Genomic DNA, 14600 nt, shown 5'->3' on the forward strand with positions numbered 1-14600 from the left:
GGCGGCCGTGGCTCCCGGCCGGTGCTCAGCTACACTCGCTGCAGAGCTGCTTACTCTGTTACCTGCCTTTGAGGTGGTTACAAGAAAACGTGTTTGGTACTTGATTTTTTGGTGACTGTCACGTGATTCAGCATCTGCTCTTGAGAGAAGTCGGGGTGCGGGGCAAATTTAAAGTCGCCGTTAAGTTAGCACCATGGGAGATTACGGCCTGCAGAGTGACTGCTTCCAGAAAGGAGAGTTCTCAACACTCACGGGAGTCTTGTGGGGAAGAAGGATGAGGAGCTGGTTGGCAGGGGGCGGCCGGGTGCGACTGCGCTCGCTCGTTCTGTAGGTGCGGACAGGTGCCCGGCGTCTGGGGCGAGGCCGGCAGGAGCAGGTGCAGGGCTCGCCGTCGCTGGGGGGTGCTTACTGTCGCTGGGGGGTGCAGGTGTGGGGCTCACCGTTGCTGGGGGTGCAGGTGCAGGGCTCGTCGGTGGGGGTGCTTGCTGTCACCCGCAGCTGCCTGGGAAGGCCCCGTGTCTGCACCCATCAGGGAATCAGGGATGTAAGGACACTAGCTCCCAGGGGGTAGGGAGGGTTTGCACCCCCCTCTGCAGCAGGGGAGCCGGAACGTCCGGAGAGGGCAGAGTTAAGGCTCTGGCCCCTGGCTGTGCCAGTGGGGTGGGCTTCCCTGCAGCCGGCTCTCGCGAGCAGGATTAGTGGAGGGATATTGAGAGGTAGTGAGCAGCGCACAGCTGCCTGAGGCTGCGAGAAACGCTGTCCTTCAGCTCCGCTGGGAGTCGTGCCGTCTGTGACCACCTTTCATGCCATGGCAGCGAGCGGCCGCGTTCATCGTGCCATATACGTGAGATGGCAAGGATTTTTATGTAATGCGTGCATTGGGGAGGTGAATTATTTATAATCCTTTGCAGAAATAAATTGTCCTTAAAGGCGTCCAAACAATAACGAGGCCCAGAGGAGAGCTCCAAAGCACGTGCCGAGAAAGCAGAATGAAAGGCCTGGTAATTATAAATACTGCAACACCGGGAGCTACCTCTCCCTCCACGGGGTCCTCTCCATGGGGTCCTCCACCCACGGGGTCTCCTTCTATGAGCTGTCCCTTAGTTCTAGCTGCAGAGTAGAAATTTCGTATTTCTTGGGATACCTGGGTGGCTCAGCAGTTGAGCATCTGCCTTTGGCTCAGGTCGTGACCCTGAGTCCCGGGATCGAGTCCTGCATCAGGCTCCCTGCATGGAGCCTGCTTCTCCCTCGGCCTGTGTCTCTGCCTCTCTCTGTGTGTCTCTCATGATTAAATAAAGAAAATCTTAAAAAAAAAAAAATCCAGTAGGTCTGCATTTACTGACTTGACAACTGCTAGAGGTATAATTATCGCACAAAGAATCGTGGCGACGGTCCGACGTATTACAACTTTCCTTTTTCAGAGTGGTTGGAAAGGAGAGGCAAACATGAAACATTGCAGCTGAACCGAGCCTCTGCGGGGGGAGCTCTCCTCACCGGTAGGCGCGCCCTGCGGCCCTTTCCCGAGGCACCCGGCAGCCCTGCAGTGGTCACTTCACGTTAGTTCCAGCAGGGTGGCTACGGTCCCCGTCCTCCCAGAGGGACATGTCTGAGATGCAGTCTCCTGTGTCTGCTGCAGTTGGGGCCGTCGGGGTGCTCCTGGGGTGCTCCTGGGGCACCTGCCCTGCTGCTCCCCTTGCAGAGGGCCCGGGGACTGGACCCACGCAGACGTTTGTTCTGTAACAGATACTCGTGAGCTCCTCCATCGTGCTCTGGATGACGCTCGTAGGCGGCACGACCTTGTTAATTCGCACCATATCCTCAAGAAGGAGGGCCGGGCAGAGACGTTAGCGCATCGTGAGTCAGCACATGCCTGGGCCCCAGTCCGCGGGCGGTGCGCACCTGGGCATCTCCCCGGGTGCTCACAGCGCAGGGCAGACTTCTGAAAGGAGCTGGTCCTCCCCTCCCGGCATCCGCGTGGTGCTACGGGTGTGTGTTAAAAACATGGAGAAACGATGCGGCGAGGGTCTGGGCTGGGTGATCATGAGCCGCCGCCCGCGCAGGGCGTCAGCCCTCCAGTGCAGGAAGGCTCCTTGTTTGCCGGACTGCCATCTGCCCGCAGGGGGCCAGAAGCACCCCAGCACAGAGCAGCCGCTGGGACGGTGTGTCCCCCGGCATCCAGCTGGTGGGGATGGTGTGTCCCCCGGCATCCAGCTGGTGGGGATGGTGTGTCCCCCGGCATCCAGCTGGTGGGGATGGTGTGTACCCCGGCATCCAGCTGGTGGGGATGGTGTGTCCCCCGGCATCCAGCTGGTGGGGATGGTGTGTCCCCCGGCATCCAGCTGGTGGGGATGGTGTGTCCCCCGGCATCCAGCTGGTGGGGATGGTGTGTACCTCGGCATCCAGCTGGTGGGGATGGTGTGTACCTCGGCATCCAGCTGGTGGGGATGGTGTGTCCCCCGGCATCCAGCTGGTGGGGATGGTGTGTCTGCGGCTGTGTTTCGGGGGCTCGCAGATGCAGGGCAGCCGCTGAGAGGAGGCGGGCTGCTCTTCCCGCACTCCGCAGTGGCAGGGCATGCAGCTGCTCTCACCGGCACTCCTGCTCTGGAACAGGATGCTGAGCTGGATGTGCAGTGGGCAGGGGTGGGGCCGGTAAGGAAGGGCAGGCCCTGCCCTGTGCAGGGGGACGGGACACACACCCACTTCCTGGAAGGTCTGTGGGAATGAGCTGCCTCTTCGGAGCTGACCCTGCAGGTGTTGGTCGGCCTGTGCGGCCGTCCCGTCCAGCTCTAGGCAGGGGAGGGACAGCGGGTCCCTGCAGGGGTGGGCACCACCCACACGGTGGGAGGGAGGAGCGTGCCTCAGCGCAGGTGTTGGCTCCTGGGCCGCGAGGGCCGCATGCCACTGACACGGCGTCTCCTTCCCTAAGGCAGAGTCCTGGGCCGCCCGAGCCCCGGGTGCCGCCACTCGCTGCAAGCAGTGCCGGCCACATCCCGCCTGGGGAGGCGCCTACGTGCACATGTGAGCCCAGGGCCAGTGCCCTGCCTTGCTGGGACGGGACGGCTGTCCAGGGGGTGCGCTCAGAGCTGTGGCCCCGGCTTCTGACCCTCGAGCCGTCGGTAGTCAGCGTACCTGCAGGTCAACGGTCTGTTGCTGCACCCCCATCACCAGGACCTGTGACCACACTGGCTCACTGGCTGCAGTGTCCTGCAAGCTCTGGGGTCTCCCCCACAAGCTCCGGTGGTCGCAGGGCTGGGGCCTCCAATCCCTGGGACCCCCCGTGTTCCTGGCCCAGTGGCCGTGTCCACAACATGCAGTTGGCCCCTTCCTGGCCGTGGGAGTGTCACCGTCACTTCCTGTGACCCTTAAGGGTTCACCTGCTTAGGGCAGGCCCACCCACGATGCAGGGTCAGCTGAGTAGGGATTTAACTTTGTAAACCTTCAGTTTATATTACGGTGTATCCATCATAGTCACAGCTCCACCTATCAAGGGGAGGGGATTATACAGGGTGTGCACACCACAGCCAGTTCCACACACTGGGAAGACAATTTGCTACACCTGTAGCTGATGGGGGCCTCCTGAGGGAGGAGCCTGGCTGATGGGGCCTGGCTCAGTTTCCAGAGTCTAGAACACACGAAAATTTTCACAGGTCAATAAGGAAGACAGTGCAGTGGAATTAGGGGCAAAACATTTGCATAGTTTTCTCATAGAAGATGACGCAGCTTACGTGGCTAATAAACACGTGAAAGGTGCACATTCATCCAGCAAACGTGGACCACCTGCCAGAGGACAGAGCCGTCACCCTGTGATGGACGCGTGAAGGTGAGGAATAGGGTGGCACCTCCTCAGGGCCCTCCTGGGTGCAGGCGATGAGCCAAAGAGCCGAGCCCCGGGCGCCTCGGCCGCTGCACACCCCGGAAGCCAGGGTGGAGCCCCCCTGCAGGTGGCCGGGGGTCCCAAGGCCGGAGTCCCACTCCAGGAATGGCTTTTGCATCTGTGAGGACCGCAAGGAAGCAGCGGCGGCAGCACGGGCCAGAGCCTGGACCACTCGCCGTGCGGCTCTGCAGGGAGGGCTGCAGCCCTGCTGGCCGGGGTGAGCTCGCCGCGTGGGGCCTGACCGGGCCCCCTCGTCTGGGCCCCTGGACGGCTGCGCCCCGACGGTGCCTCCCTGGGCCAGGGGCTGTCCCTGCACTTGAGGCCCCCTGCCTACGGCTCCGAGCTCACAGAGCGCCCTCCTGACAGCGGGCCTGGTACCAGGACCCCAGCACCATGAACGGGTGCGGGTGGCCTACAGGACGTGGTGACGTAGGGGAACGGCACAGCGGGACCAACTAGGAAAAGTGTCCTGAGGATGGAGAAGGCTGGGGACACAGAAGCTGGCGAAACCCAGCTCACAGTGAGGCCACGGGGAGGGGGCTGTGGGACGGGGCTGCGGGGTCGGGGGCCAAGACCAGAGGGGTTGCCCTGAGCCCACAGGCGCGCTGTCTACCTGCACCCTTGGTCAGACACATGGGAGCCGGCTAGGTCAGGTGACAGCACGGGGGCAGCAGGGGCCTCAGAGACGTCCCCAGTCCTCTGCATCCCCTCACATTTCACAGGGAGGGTCCTGGGTGACGCGGGCTGGGGGTGCAAAGCTGAGCGCTCCGCTCCAAGATGCCTGGACAGTCGAGGCCACCGGCTACAGTGGCGCTTGGTGGGAGCAGGATGGGTTGAGGGACACGTGCACGGCAGCCTCACCCCTTCCATCCTGCAGCTGGTGCGGGCAGGGCCCAGAACCCAGGCCGCCTGCAGCTGGAGGAGGAGTGGGAGACGCAGAGCTGCGGGCGGGCCGGGGCCTCTGGGGCCTCCACAGGCCTCCTGCTGGCCCGGCTCTGGCTTCTGCTCCGCGTGCGAGCAGGTCTCCCAGGCCCCTCCTGGTGTGCGTGAAGCCCACGCCCAGCGTCCCGGCGGCAGCTGCAGACGCGCCAGGTTCAGGGAGGGTGCAGGACGGTGCGGATGGGCGAGTCCGTGTCTGCAGCAGCGAGGCCCGGAGCTGCGGGGTTTGTCACCTGGGGCTGCAGGTTGTGGAGCCCACGGCCCCGTCAGACACAGATCGGGGCTGCACGCTGGGCCCACTCTCATGGGAGGTGCTGACCGAGGCCCCGGGGGTGACGGTGGGACAGGATGGACGGTCCCTGAGCAGCTGACGCCTGGTGGGAGTGGACGGTGCTGGGGAGGGGCCCGGGGCCAGGGGGCAGCACACCCAGGAGGGCCTGGCTTCTCGTCTCCAGACCCCGTGGGGCAGCAGTGGGCCTGGGGCGTGGGCAAGGCCACCTGCTGGGGCCGGGGGAGGCGGGAGCAGCACAGTAGTGATTTGGGATTATTTTCCATCCAAAAAAAATGGAAAAAATCTGAGTAAAACTTAGTTTAAACAGTATCAAGTTTGAAATATTTCTAAGAAGTGGTTGTGTTCCCAGTTTTTATGTGCTGTGGCTTTACGTTTCCAAAAGGATAAAAAAATACATCATTAGCCACAAAAGTACGACGGGAGTTCAGGGGCCTGTACGTTGCTGGGTGGGAAACCACGGATCTCTGTGGTTGTTCGGACGTGGCTGGCAGTCCTCTCGCGGCCGTGCTTGGGGGTGACGGGAAACCCGCGGTCGTCTGTGACGGAGCGCAGCGGCCGCATGTCCGTGGGGGCAGGGACGTCTGTACTCTCCTCCGCGTTCCTTCTGTGCCCACGGAGGCTTTTCCCAGGGTGGGACTGGTGGAAAGACCAGCACGCGTGTGGGCGGCTGCCGCTCCAGGAGGGAGGGGAGCTGATGGGCCCTGGGCCCCTTGCCAGGCCCGCTGCGAGGTTCTAGCAGGTGCCGGGCGCCCCCAGCACAGCTGTGCACAGAAACTGGGGCGCCGCGAGCCGCCCTCCTGCTCCTGGGATCCGGGGGCTGAGCACGGGGGTGCCCTCTGGGCCTCAAGGAGCAGGGGTGGGGGTCTCACGCTCACTGCAGAGCGGCTCCGGGGGGCCTGGGGGGGCTGTAACCTCTGTAACCTAGTGGGACAGTGGCTTCTGCAGCTGCAGTGACGAAAGCGGGGGCAAGAGGGAGGTGGCCGGCGGTCCAGGTGGAGCCCGGGCCTGACAGGTCTCCTGCTGTTCTCCAGGCGATGTGGGCAGGGGGCCGCGGGGTCCAGCAGCCGGCGGTGTGGGGGAGGGAGGGGCGTGGGGGAGGGCAGGGGTGTGGAGGGGGCCTGGGCCCGAGCGCTGTCCACACTGTGGCAGGGTGCGCATGTGCCTTCTCCCCAGGGGTTTGCGCGTGTTCATCCCAGTGCACACGACTGCTGTCACATGACCACGACGGGACGCACCAGGGCTGGGAATGTCATGCTTGCTGGCTGGCCACGCGGGTGCTATGCCCACGGGGGAAGGGGGGCGTGGATGTTGGGGTGAAGACGGCCGCAGGCCCCGCCGTACTTTAGTCTCTAAATAATGACCTTGCTGGTTTCTGGTTTATAAATTTTAATTATATTTTATTTTATTTTATTTATTTTATTTTACTTTATTTTATTTATTTTACTTTATTTTATTTATTTATTTACTTATTTTTTTATTTTATTTATTTTATTTTATTTATTTTTAATTTTTTTATTTTATTTTATTTTTTATTTATTTTATTATTTTATTTATTTTATTTTATTTTTTTATTTTTTTATTTTATTTTATTTTTTATTTATTTATTTATTTTATTTTATTTTTTATTTTATTTTTATTTTATTTTATTTTATTTTATTTTATTCTTGGTTTATAAATTTTATTTATTTTTTATTTTTTTATTTTTTTATTTTTTTTGGTTTATAAATTTTAGATGTCGTCTGTTGACCTTCAGTTCAGAGGCAGGCAACTTGAGCTCACTTCGCACTTTCCTGGCCTTATAGTGTGTTTAGGAGTGCTTTTGGGTGAAAGATGCAGAACACATGACCTATAGTGTCTTACACTAGTGGGGATTCATTTATTTCCTTTTTTTAAAAAAAAAAAAGATTTTATTTATTTATTCATGAGAGACAGAGAAAGGCAGAGACACAGGCAGAGGGAGAAGCAGGCTCCCTGCAGGGAGCACGATGCAGGACTCGATCCTGGATCCACAGGATCAGGCCCTGGGCCGAAGGCAGCCCTAAACTGCTGAGCCGGGATTCATTTATGTCCTAGTAGGGATTGCAGAGGTAGGTTTTTGCTGCAGGTGGTTGAGAGCACGAGCACGTCAGGGGGCGAGGTCCTCAGCGTTCCCTCATGGTTGCAGTGTGGTTGCGGCAGCTCCAGCCGTCTCATCTGTATTCAAGGCAGGAATAAGTGGGAAGGGGCAGGCAGTGCTGCCCGTCTGTCCCTTTCACCAGGACATTCCAGAAGTCTCGTGTCATGTGTCTGGCTGTCGTCACGAGGGACACCGAGGACGCGATCGTCTGACTCTTGTCGCACCCCTGCCAGAGGGGAGGGCGCGGGGCTGGGCAGCGGGGATAGGCCCGGCAGCTACGCTCCTCTGCTGGTTATCTTGGGAACCGCGTCCTGCCCCTGGAGCCCCTGGAGCTGCGGTCTCCCGGCCGTGCTGACCCGGACCCCGGGAGGCTGGTCCCCGGACCCTGGGCTGGGGGTGTGGAGCGCTTACCGCCGACGTGGTTCCATGGGGGACGTGGTTGGTGAATTGCATGTTACCGGGCACTTTATAAGCTGCACAGTAGTAATTGAGCCCGCGCGGGGGGCTTGCCCGTGTCGTGGAATCGGAGGGCGCAATTCCGTGTGTCCCAGCATTCAGACAGTTGTTATCCTGCTCCTATAGTTTACGTGTAACATCGTCTTTTGATTCTACTATTTTAGAATAGTTAAGATAAAACGCAAAAACTAAATAAAAAAATTAGTCTGTGCCGTCAAGTTCTGAGCGTGTGGTGGTAAGTAGAACCCGGCGGGTACGGCCGGGAGGGCCGGGGCTCTGTCCCCTGACCCCGGAGCGGCCCCTGCGCTGCAGCCGCGGGAAGGAGCTGCGGCGCCGCGCGGAGGACGGAGCGGGACCAGGAGGTCATCCCGGGAAGACGCGGGGTCGGGGCAAGGGCGAACCGTCCCCCCCTGCCCGCGACCGCTGACCAGCAGCTCAGTGGGAACCAGAAAACTCGCTAATACTGCTCGGCCGTCCTCCGGCCTGACTTTGTCTCCTCAATAATTAGATTGTGCCGGTCTGGACTCCCTGAGATTCCTTTGTTCATGAACCTCAGTAGGATGCTGAGAAGAACGAGAGTTTTCTCTGCTTTTCATCCCCTCCTCCTTGCATGGGGGGGGCTGTCCGGTGGCCGATGAGGATCTTTATTTCTGGGACGTTTTCCTCCGTCGTAACGTTGAGTGCGTCCTGGTTTGCGTGCTCCGGCCCTCGGGCCTGCACACCGCGTGCCTCTGGCTCTGCGCTCCGCGGGTCCAGGCGCCGCGTCTCTAAGCCCCTTTGAGCTGTTTTCTTCTCCGTTGACTCTTGCGTGAGTTTTCAATCAGGTCCAGCGTTTTTGTCCACGTTGTCCATTGCTTGTCCGCGCTTCTGTTTATGCTGCTTCTCATCCACACACACACAGACAGCCCTAAGTCGTTCATCAATACGTGAAGTTAGCCACGGGGTTTCAGGTCCTGATTGAGTAAAGCCACTTTCTCTTCTTTGAGGGACCGATGAGTTTTACTTTATGTTTCAAAAGGTTCATGTTTTATTTTGTCTCTTAATAATCAGTAATAGTAAGCATTGTTTTTAAAGGGTGCTTAGAAAGTCATCTTTACAGAGATTCCTCCTTAAACCGTGGCTATCAGTTGCATCCCCCGGGTTGGTTTCCAATTCATGCTCAGACTTGATCATAGTATCTCTTTCAGACTTTTCTTAGTGTGGCGAGAGTTCAGAGCTCTCCCTGATAGCCCAGCCTGCTGGACTGCAGTTCTTCCCTGTTGCCAGCATTCATCCAGGGGCCACCTGAGCCCCCCCCGGGTTACCAGGGCCACCTCTCAGCCACCTGAATCATCTCGGGACCACTTGGGCTATCTGTAGGCCACCTTGGCCATCCGTAGGTCACCTGAGCCATCTGTGGGCCACCTTGGCCATCTGTGGGCCACCTGAGCCATCTGTGGGCCACCTGGGCCATTCGTGGGCCACCTGAATCATCTCTGGACCACCTGGGCCATCTCTAGGCCACCTTGGCCCTATGTGGCCCCCCTGAGCCATCTGTGGGCTACCAGGGCCATCTCTGGGCCACCTGAATCATCCCTGGGCCACCAGGGCCATCTCTGGGCCACCTGAATTGTCTCTGGGCCATCTGTAGGCCACCTTGGCCATCCATAGGTCACCTGAACCATCTCTGGGCTACCTTGGCCATCTGTGGGCCACCTGAGCCATCTGTAGGCCACTTGAGCCATCCATAGGTCACCTAAGCCATCTGTGGTCCACCTGAGCCACCTCTGGGCTACCAGGGCCATCTCTGGGCCCACCTGAATCATCTCTGAGCCACCTGGGCCATCTGTAGGCCACCTTGGCCATCTGTAGGCCACCTGAGCAATCTGTGGGTCACCTTGGCCATCTCTGGGCCACCTGAATCATCTCTGGGCCACCTTGGCCATCTGTGGGTTACCTGAGCCATTTCTGGGCTACCAGGGCCATCTGTGGGCCACCTGAATCATCCCTGGGCCACCTGGGCCATCTCTAGGCCACCTTGGCTATCTGTGGGCCACCTGAGCCATCTGTGGGCCACCTTGGCCATCTGTGAGCCACCTGAGCCATCTGTGGGCCACCTGAGCCATTTCTGGGCTACCAGGGCCACCTCTGGGCCACCTGAATCATCCCTGGGCCACCTGAATCATCTCTGGGCCACCTGGGCCATTTCTAGGCCACCTTAGCCATCTGTGAGCCACCTTGGCTATCTGTGGGCCACCTGAGCCATCTCTGGGCTACCAGGGCCACCTCTGGGCCACCTGAATCATCCCTGGGCCACCTGAATCATCTCTGGGCCACCTGAGCCATCTGTGGGCCGCCATCTGTGGCTGCTTCCTTAGCTTTAGGTTGTTTAGGTTTTTGGAGCTAATTTTAGGACCTTCAACTCAAGTGCCTTTTTTTTTTTTTTTTTTTGCCTTTTTTTTTCCTGTCAAATCCAACATCTGCTATATTTATTTGAGAAATGTAGGTTTTGATTTTAATTTAAAATTCCTTGGTACAGTTACCTTAGAAGAAAACGGGAAAAGCTTAATTGAATTTACGATTTTAATTGAGTGGAGGAGTTTTGCAAGTAGACGTAAACTATTCTTATCTCCATCTGTTTGAACCCATTTTCACGTAGGAAATAGAGACGTGTTAAAGAACTGCGTGTATGTTATTTTGACTTAAGATTGTAAGGAGTCGGAACATATAAGAAAATGAAGCCGAGCCGTCGCGTGTGCTCCAACTGGGCAGCTCGTAGGGGAGTGAAGAGCTCGGCCCCGATTCCCAGGCTCCGGGCGCGGGCGCTGCCGGCGTGTAACCCCGGGTGAGCTGCTCTGCCCCTGCGGCCGGAGGCTCCGTGTACGGAGCGGCGGTGCTGATGGTACGACGGCAGGCGGAGCCCAGGTGGGCACGTGTCCCGCACCCGGTCCTCCCTTGAGCCCCACGAGCCTGGGGCGTGTGTCGTCACTGCCTTCTGTGTGGTCCTGAGGACTCGGAGGAAGCACAACGTTGGGAACTTGCTGGGCGGTGGGGTGGGCCTTCCACCAGCGGGCCCTGCTTTGGGCTTCGTGCTGGTGACCCCCGAGCTCTGATCACGGCCGTGCTGTACGGCTGTATGGGTTGGACACTGCACAGCTCCACTCACAGAGACCTGAGGCACATCCTTGGTCGCTGTAGAGCAAAGAGTGAGTGGCTCTTGCAGGCTGCCTCAGGCAGACATTCAGAGGCTCCCCTGCTGACATTTGGTGACGTCTAAGTGAGCCAGTCCACGTGCGGTGTAGGTGACGGTCACTCGGTAAACGCGTGCTCCACACTCCGCCGTAGTGGCTGCTCCCTCGCCAGCCCCCTGCCCATCCTCCCCGTCCAGGAGCAGCAGTCCTGGCTCGGTCCTGGTTTCTCCTGGGCTCCATCTGTTCTCAGGGCTTGGGGTCTCACCCACCCACACCCCTGTCAGCCTGGGACCCTGGGTCCGCCCAGCATCTCCTCCTGGTGGTCTGCGGCATCTCTGGCTGCAGACGGCAAACCAGGCCCCTGGCTCCTGACCCCCCCCCCCATGGTCTTCCCAGGTCTCCACGCTCCCAGGCCACAGCCCATGGCCACCCAGTGTCTTCTGTCCCCTTCGGCCACCTGTCTCCTGTGCTGCAGCCTGCGTCCGGGGTGGTGGTTTCCGGCCTCTGCCATCACCTGCCCTGAGCCATTGGGCGTCTGCTCCACTTTCCTGAGTGGGCTTCGTGCGTCAGCCCTCGCCCCACATCTGTCCCTCACGCTGGCCAGGACCAGGCTGGAACTCCTGGGCAGGGGGACCGCCTGGTCAAGCCTCTGCCAGCCTGGCCTCCTGGCTGTTCCCGGGCCATGCCGGGGCCGCCGCAGAGTCGTTGACTGTGTCCCTCCGGCCGCTCTGCTCCTGGTGCCTCGTCCTGGCTCCTTGGTGCCTTCACTGTCGTCTTCTCCAGATGGGAAAGCAGGCCCGCCGCTGCCCTCCTGCCCTCAGGCACCTTCCGGGTCACACCCACCCTGCTCGGACATATGAGGCCATTTGATGGCTCACGGTGCTCCCGTCACCCATCTTGGCCTCCCTGCAACAGAAGCTCAGTGAGGGCAGATGCTCTTGTGCTGTGATCACTGCTGCAGCCCAGCCCCTGCAGCCCAGCCCCTGCAGCCCAGCGCCTGCATCTCAGCCCCTGCAGCCCAGCCCCTGCAGCCCAGCGCCTGCATCTCAGCCCCTGCAGCCCAGCCCTTGCATCTCAGCACCTGCAGCCCAGCCCCTGCAGCCCAGCACCTGCATCTCAGCACCTGCAGCCCAGCCCTTGGATCTCAGCACCTGCAGCCCAGCCTCTGTATCCCAGCCTCTGCAGCCCAGCCCCTGCAGCCCAGTACCTGCATCTCAGCACCTGCAGCCCAGCCCTTACAGCCCAGCCCCTGCATCTCAGCACCTGCAGCCCAGCCCCTGCAGCCCAGCACCTGCGTCTCAGCACCTGCAGCCCAGCCCCTATGTCTCAGCCCCTGCATCTCAGCCCCTGCAGCCCAGCCCCTGCATCTCAGCCCCTGCATCTCAGCCCTTGCAGCCCAGCCCCTGCAGCCCAGCCCCTGCAGCCCAGCCTCTGTATCCCAGCCCCTGCAGCCCAGCCCCTGCATCTCAGCCTCTGCAGCCCAGCCCCTGCATCTCAGCCCCTGCATCTCAGCCCCTGCAGCCCAGCCCCTGCAGCCCAGCCTCTGTATCCCAGCCCCTGCAGCCCAGCCCCTGCATCTCAGCCCCTGCATCTCAGCCCCTGCAGCCCAGCCCCTGCAGCCCAGCCTCTGTATCCCAGCCCCTGCAGCCCAGCCGTTGTAGCCCAGCCCCTGCAGCCCAGCCCCTGCAGCCCAGCCCCTGGCTCAGTCCTCGCCCTCACTGAGCAGGTGTTCACTACTAGTTGAATGAACGAACGAATATTTGCTGTGTTTCTTATTAACAGATGATTCTGAGGCGCCTTAATATTAAGTAGCGCTGCAGTTTTGCATGTGCCGATTCTATGTCATAATTAATAACAGACTCAATTCACAGAGTTTAGGATTCTAATGGAATTAACTCCTTGTTTTTCTTGTAAGACAAAAACAGTTTTTAAGAGGTTTTTTTCATTAATTAATATTCTAGGAACATAAAATTTCAGAGTCTTTACTCTGAGGACATAGATAAAAATAAAATTAATGAAGCACCAGGAATGTCAGATGCTAAATGGTGTACGGCTATTTATGACATTCTCCTAGAATTCCGCAGCTATTAACTCGCAGAGATGTGGCAGCTGAAGTCAGAAATGGATGGACTTTTAAAGTTGGAGAAGAGATCTTCGAAGTATTTCCTAATAAACTGTCGGTTTAATCATTGCAGAGACCGTGTCGGTGCACTCAATCACTGCCGGTCTGCCGTGAGCTGCTTGATTCTCACGAACCAGGCTTTCTATTTTTATGCTTCTCTTAAATAATTCTAAAGGTAAGAAGAATTGGGAAGGAGGAAGAAACAAATGAGACAGCACAGAGCTGGGGCCTCCGCTGGACCCCGGGAGCATCACGAGGGGGCTCGGCCCTGGGCCGCGGCGCAGGCCCACTGCGTCCGGGGCACCATGTGCCCCGTCAGGGTCGAAGCTTCTCCGGCTTCCCAGAAGGCAGAAGGTGTGGCGCTTGTTGCGCCAGGAGGATCTGCTGTGTGCTGCGTTGTGTCCCGTGATGAGGGAACGACGATCAGGGTGCGAGGTGAGGGGGAGGGTGCAGAGCCGCCGCTTCATCAGCCTCCTGTGCGAGCACAGAGCAGCAGGTCGTCAGGGCGCGCAGGCCGCGCACTGGCCTTTTGTGTGATACCTGCGCATGGCCCCTGGGTCAAAGGGAACGAAGCGACTTGGCATCGTCCAACCAGGCCAGTCTTGAGAACGGTACTGCTGTCCCACCTGTCCCCTGGGATTGCTGTCTGTGACGTCATGGGGAGGGAGACCAGCGCCTTGATTACGCACATTTAGAGGCGGGGGGGGGGGGGGGGGCCGCACCGGGAGCACCAGTCTCGGTCTGGGGGCAGGAAGGAGCGATGGGAAGGCCTAGGCAGGCCAGAGCCTCTCTTACGGGTTCCACAGCCTAGGATCGGCCGTTGGAGTGACGGTGGCAGGCTCTGGGCTACGCGTGGTTTCTGGTTGCCTGGTACCTGGCCCTGGAATGATCTAGAGCAGAGGGAGCATTGGCTTCAAGTGAGTGGGCTCTTTGCACAAGAGGGACACACTCCTGGCCGAGCCCTCCGCTGTCTTTAAAAACTGGCCGGCCCTGGGGAGGGGCCGTCTCTCCCTGAGGCCGTAAGGGAGATACAGATATGATGATTTTCCCTGCGATGCCTGTAAGCCAAGTAGGCAAATACAGCATCTAAGAAAGCATCAGAACAACGGCCTCCACTGGGGACGCGGCGCAGCCAACCCAGGACGTCGGACACCAGGACGCACAGACCAGGACGGCAGCAGCGGAGGCTCTCCGCACAAACCACGGCGTCTTTCACAACATTAACCGTAATTTCCAAATTAAGTTTTAATGCTAGCATGTCTCTTGCATTGTGGTCTTGGTGTGCTTCCACTTTGATAGATTCTCGAGAAGCTACACACGGACTAGATTTTTATTGGTCACGTCATGGAGCCTGTACGTGCCCCGTGCGCCAGCCGGGAGCCTTTGGATCAGTCCACACAGCCTTTGTCACCGGCCCCCGGCTTCCCCGCCTTATGGTTTCAGGTTTATCTGATTCGTTCTGTAGGAATTTAAAATATATGCAAGTTTTTCACTTTGCAAATTTTTCTTTTTATGAATACACTTTTTTTTTAAAGATTTTATTTATTCATAAGAGACACAGAGAGAGAGGCAGAGACACAGGCAGGGGGAGAAGCAGGCTCCACGCAGGGAGCCCAATGTGGGACCGGATC

At 58.6% G+C, this 14600-nt stretch overlaps 1 protein-coding gene across 4 annotated transcripts in view; it reads left to right on the forward strand.

Annotated features, from left to right (window-relative positions):
- ADARB1 (adenosine deaminase RNA specific B1) overlaps positions 1 to 14600 on the forward strand; it is a 138329-nt gene that overhangs the window by 54691 nt on the left and 69038 nt on the right. The window lies entirely within an intron of this gene.

The sequence above is a fragment of the Canis lupus genome, chromosome 31 (assembly GCF_011100685.1).
Source record: "Canis lupus familiaris isolate Mischka breed German Shepherd chromosome 31, alternate assembly UU_Cfam_GSD_1.0, whole genome shotgun sequence".
Taxonomy (NCBI): Eukaryota; Metazoa; Chordata; class Mammalia; order Carnivora; family Canidae; genus Canis; species Canis lupus.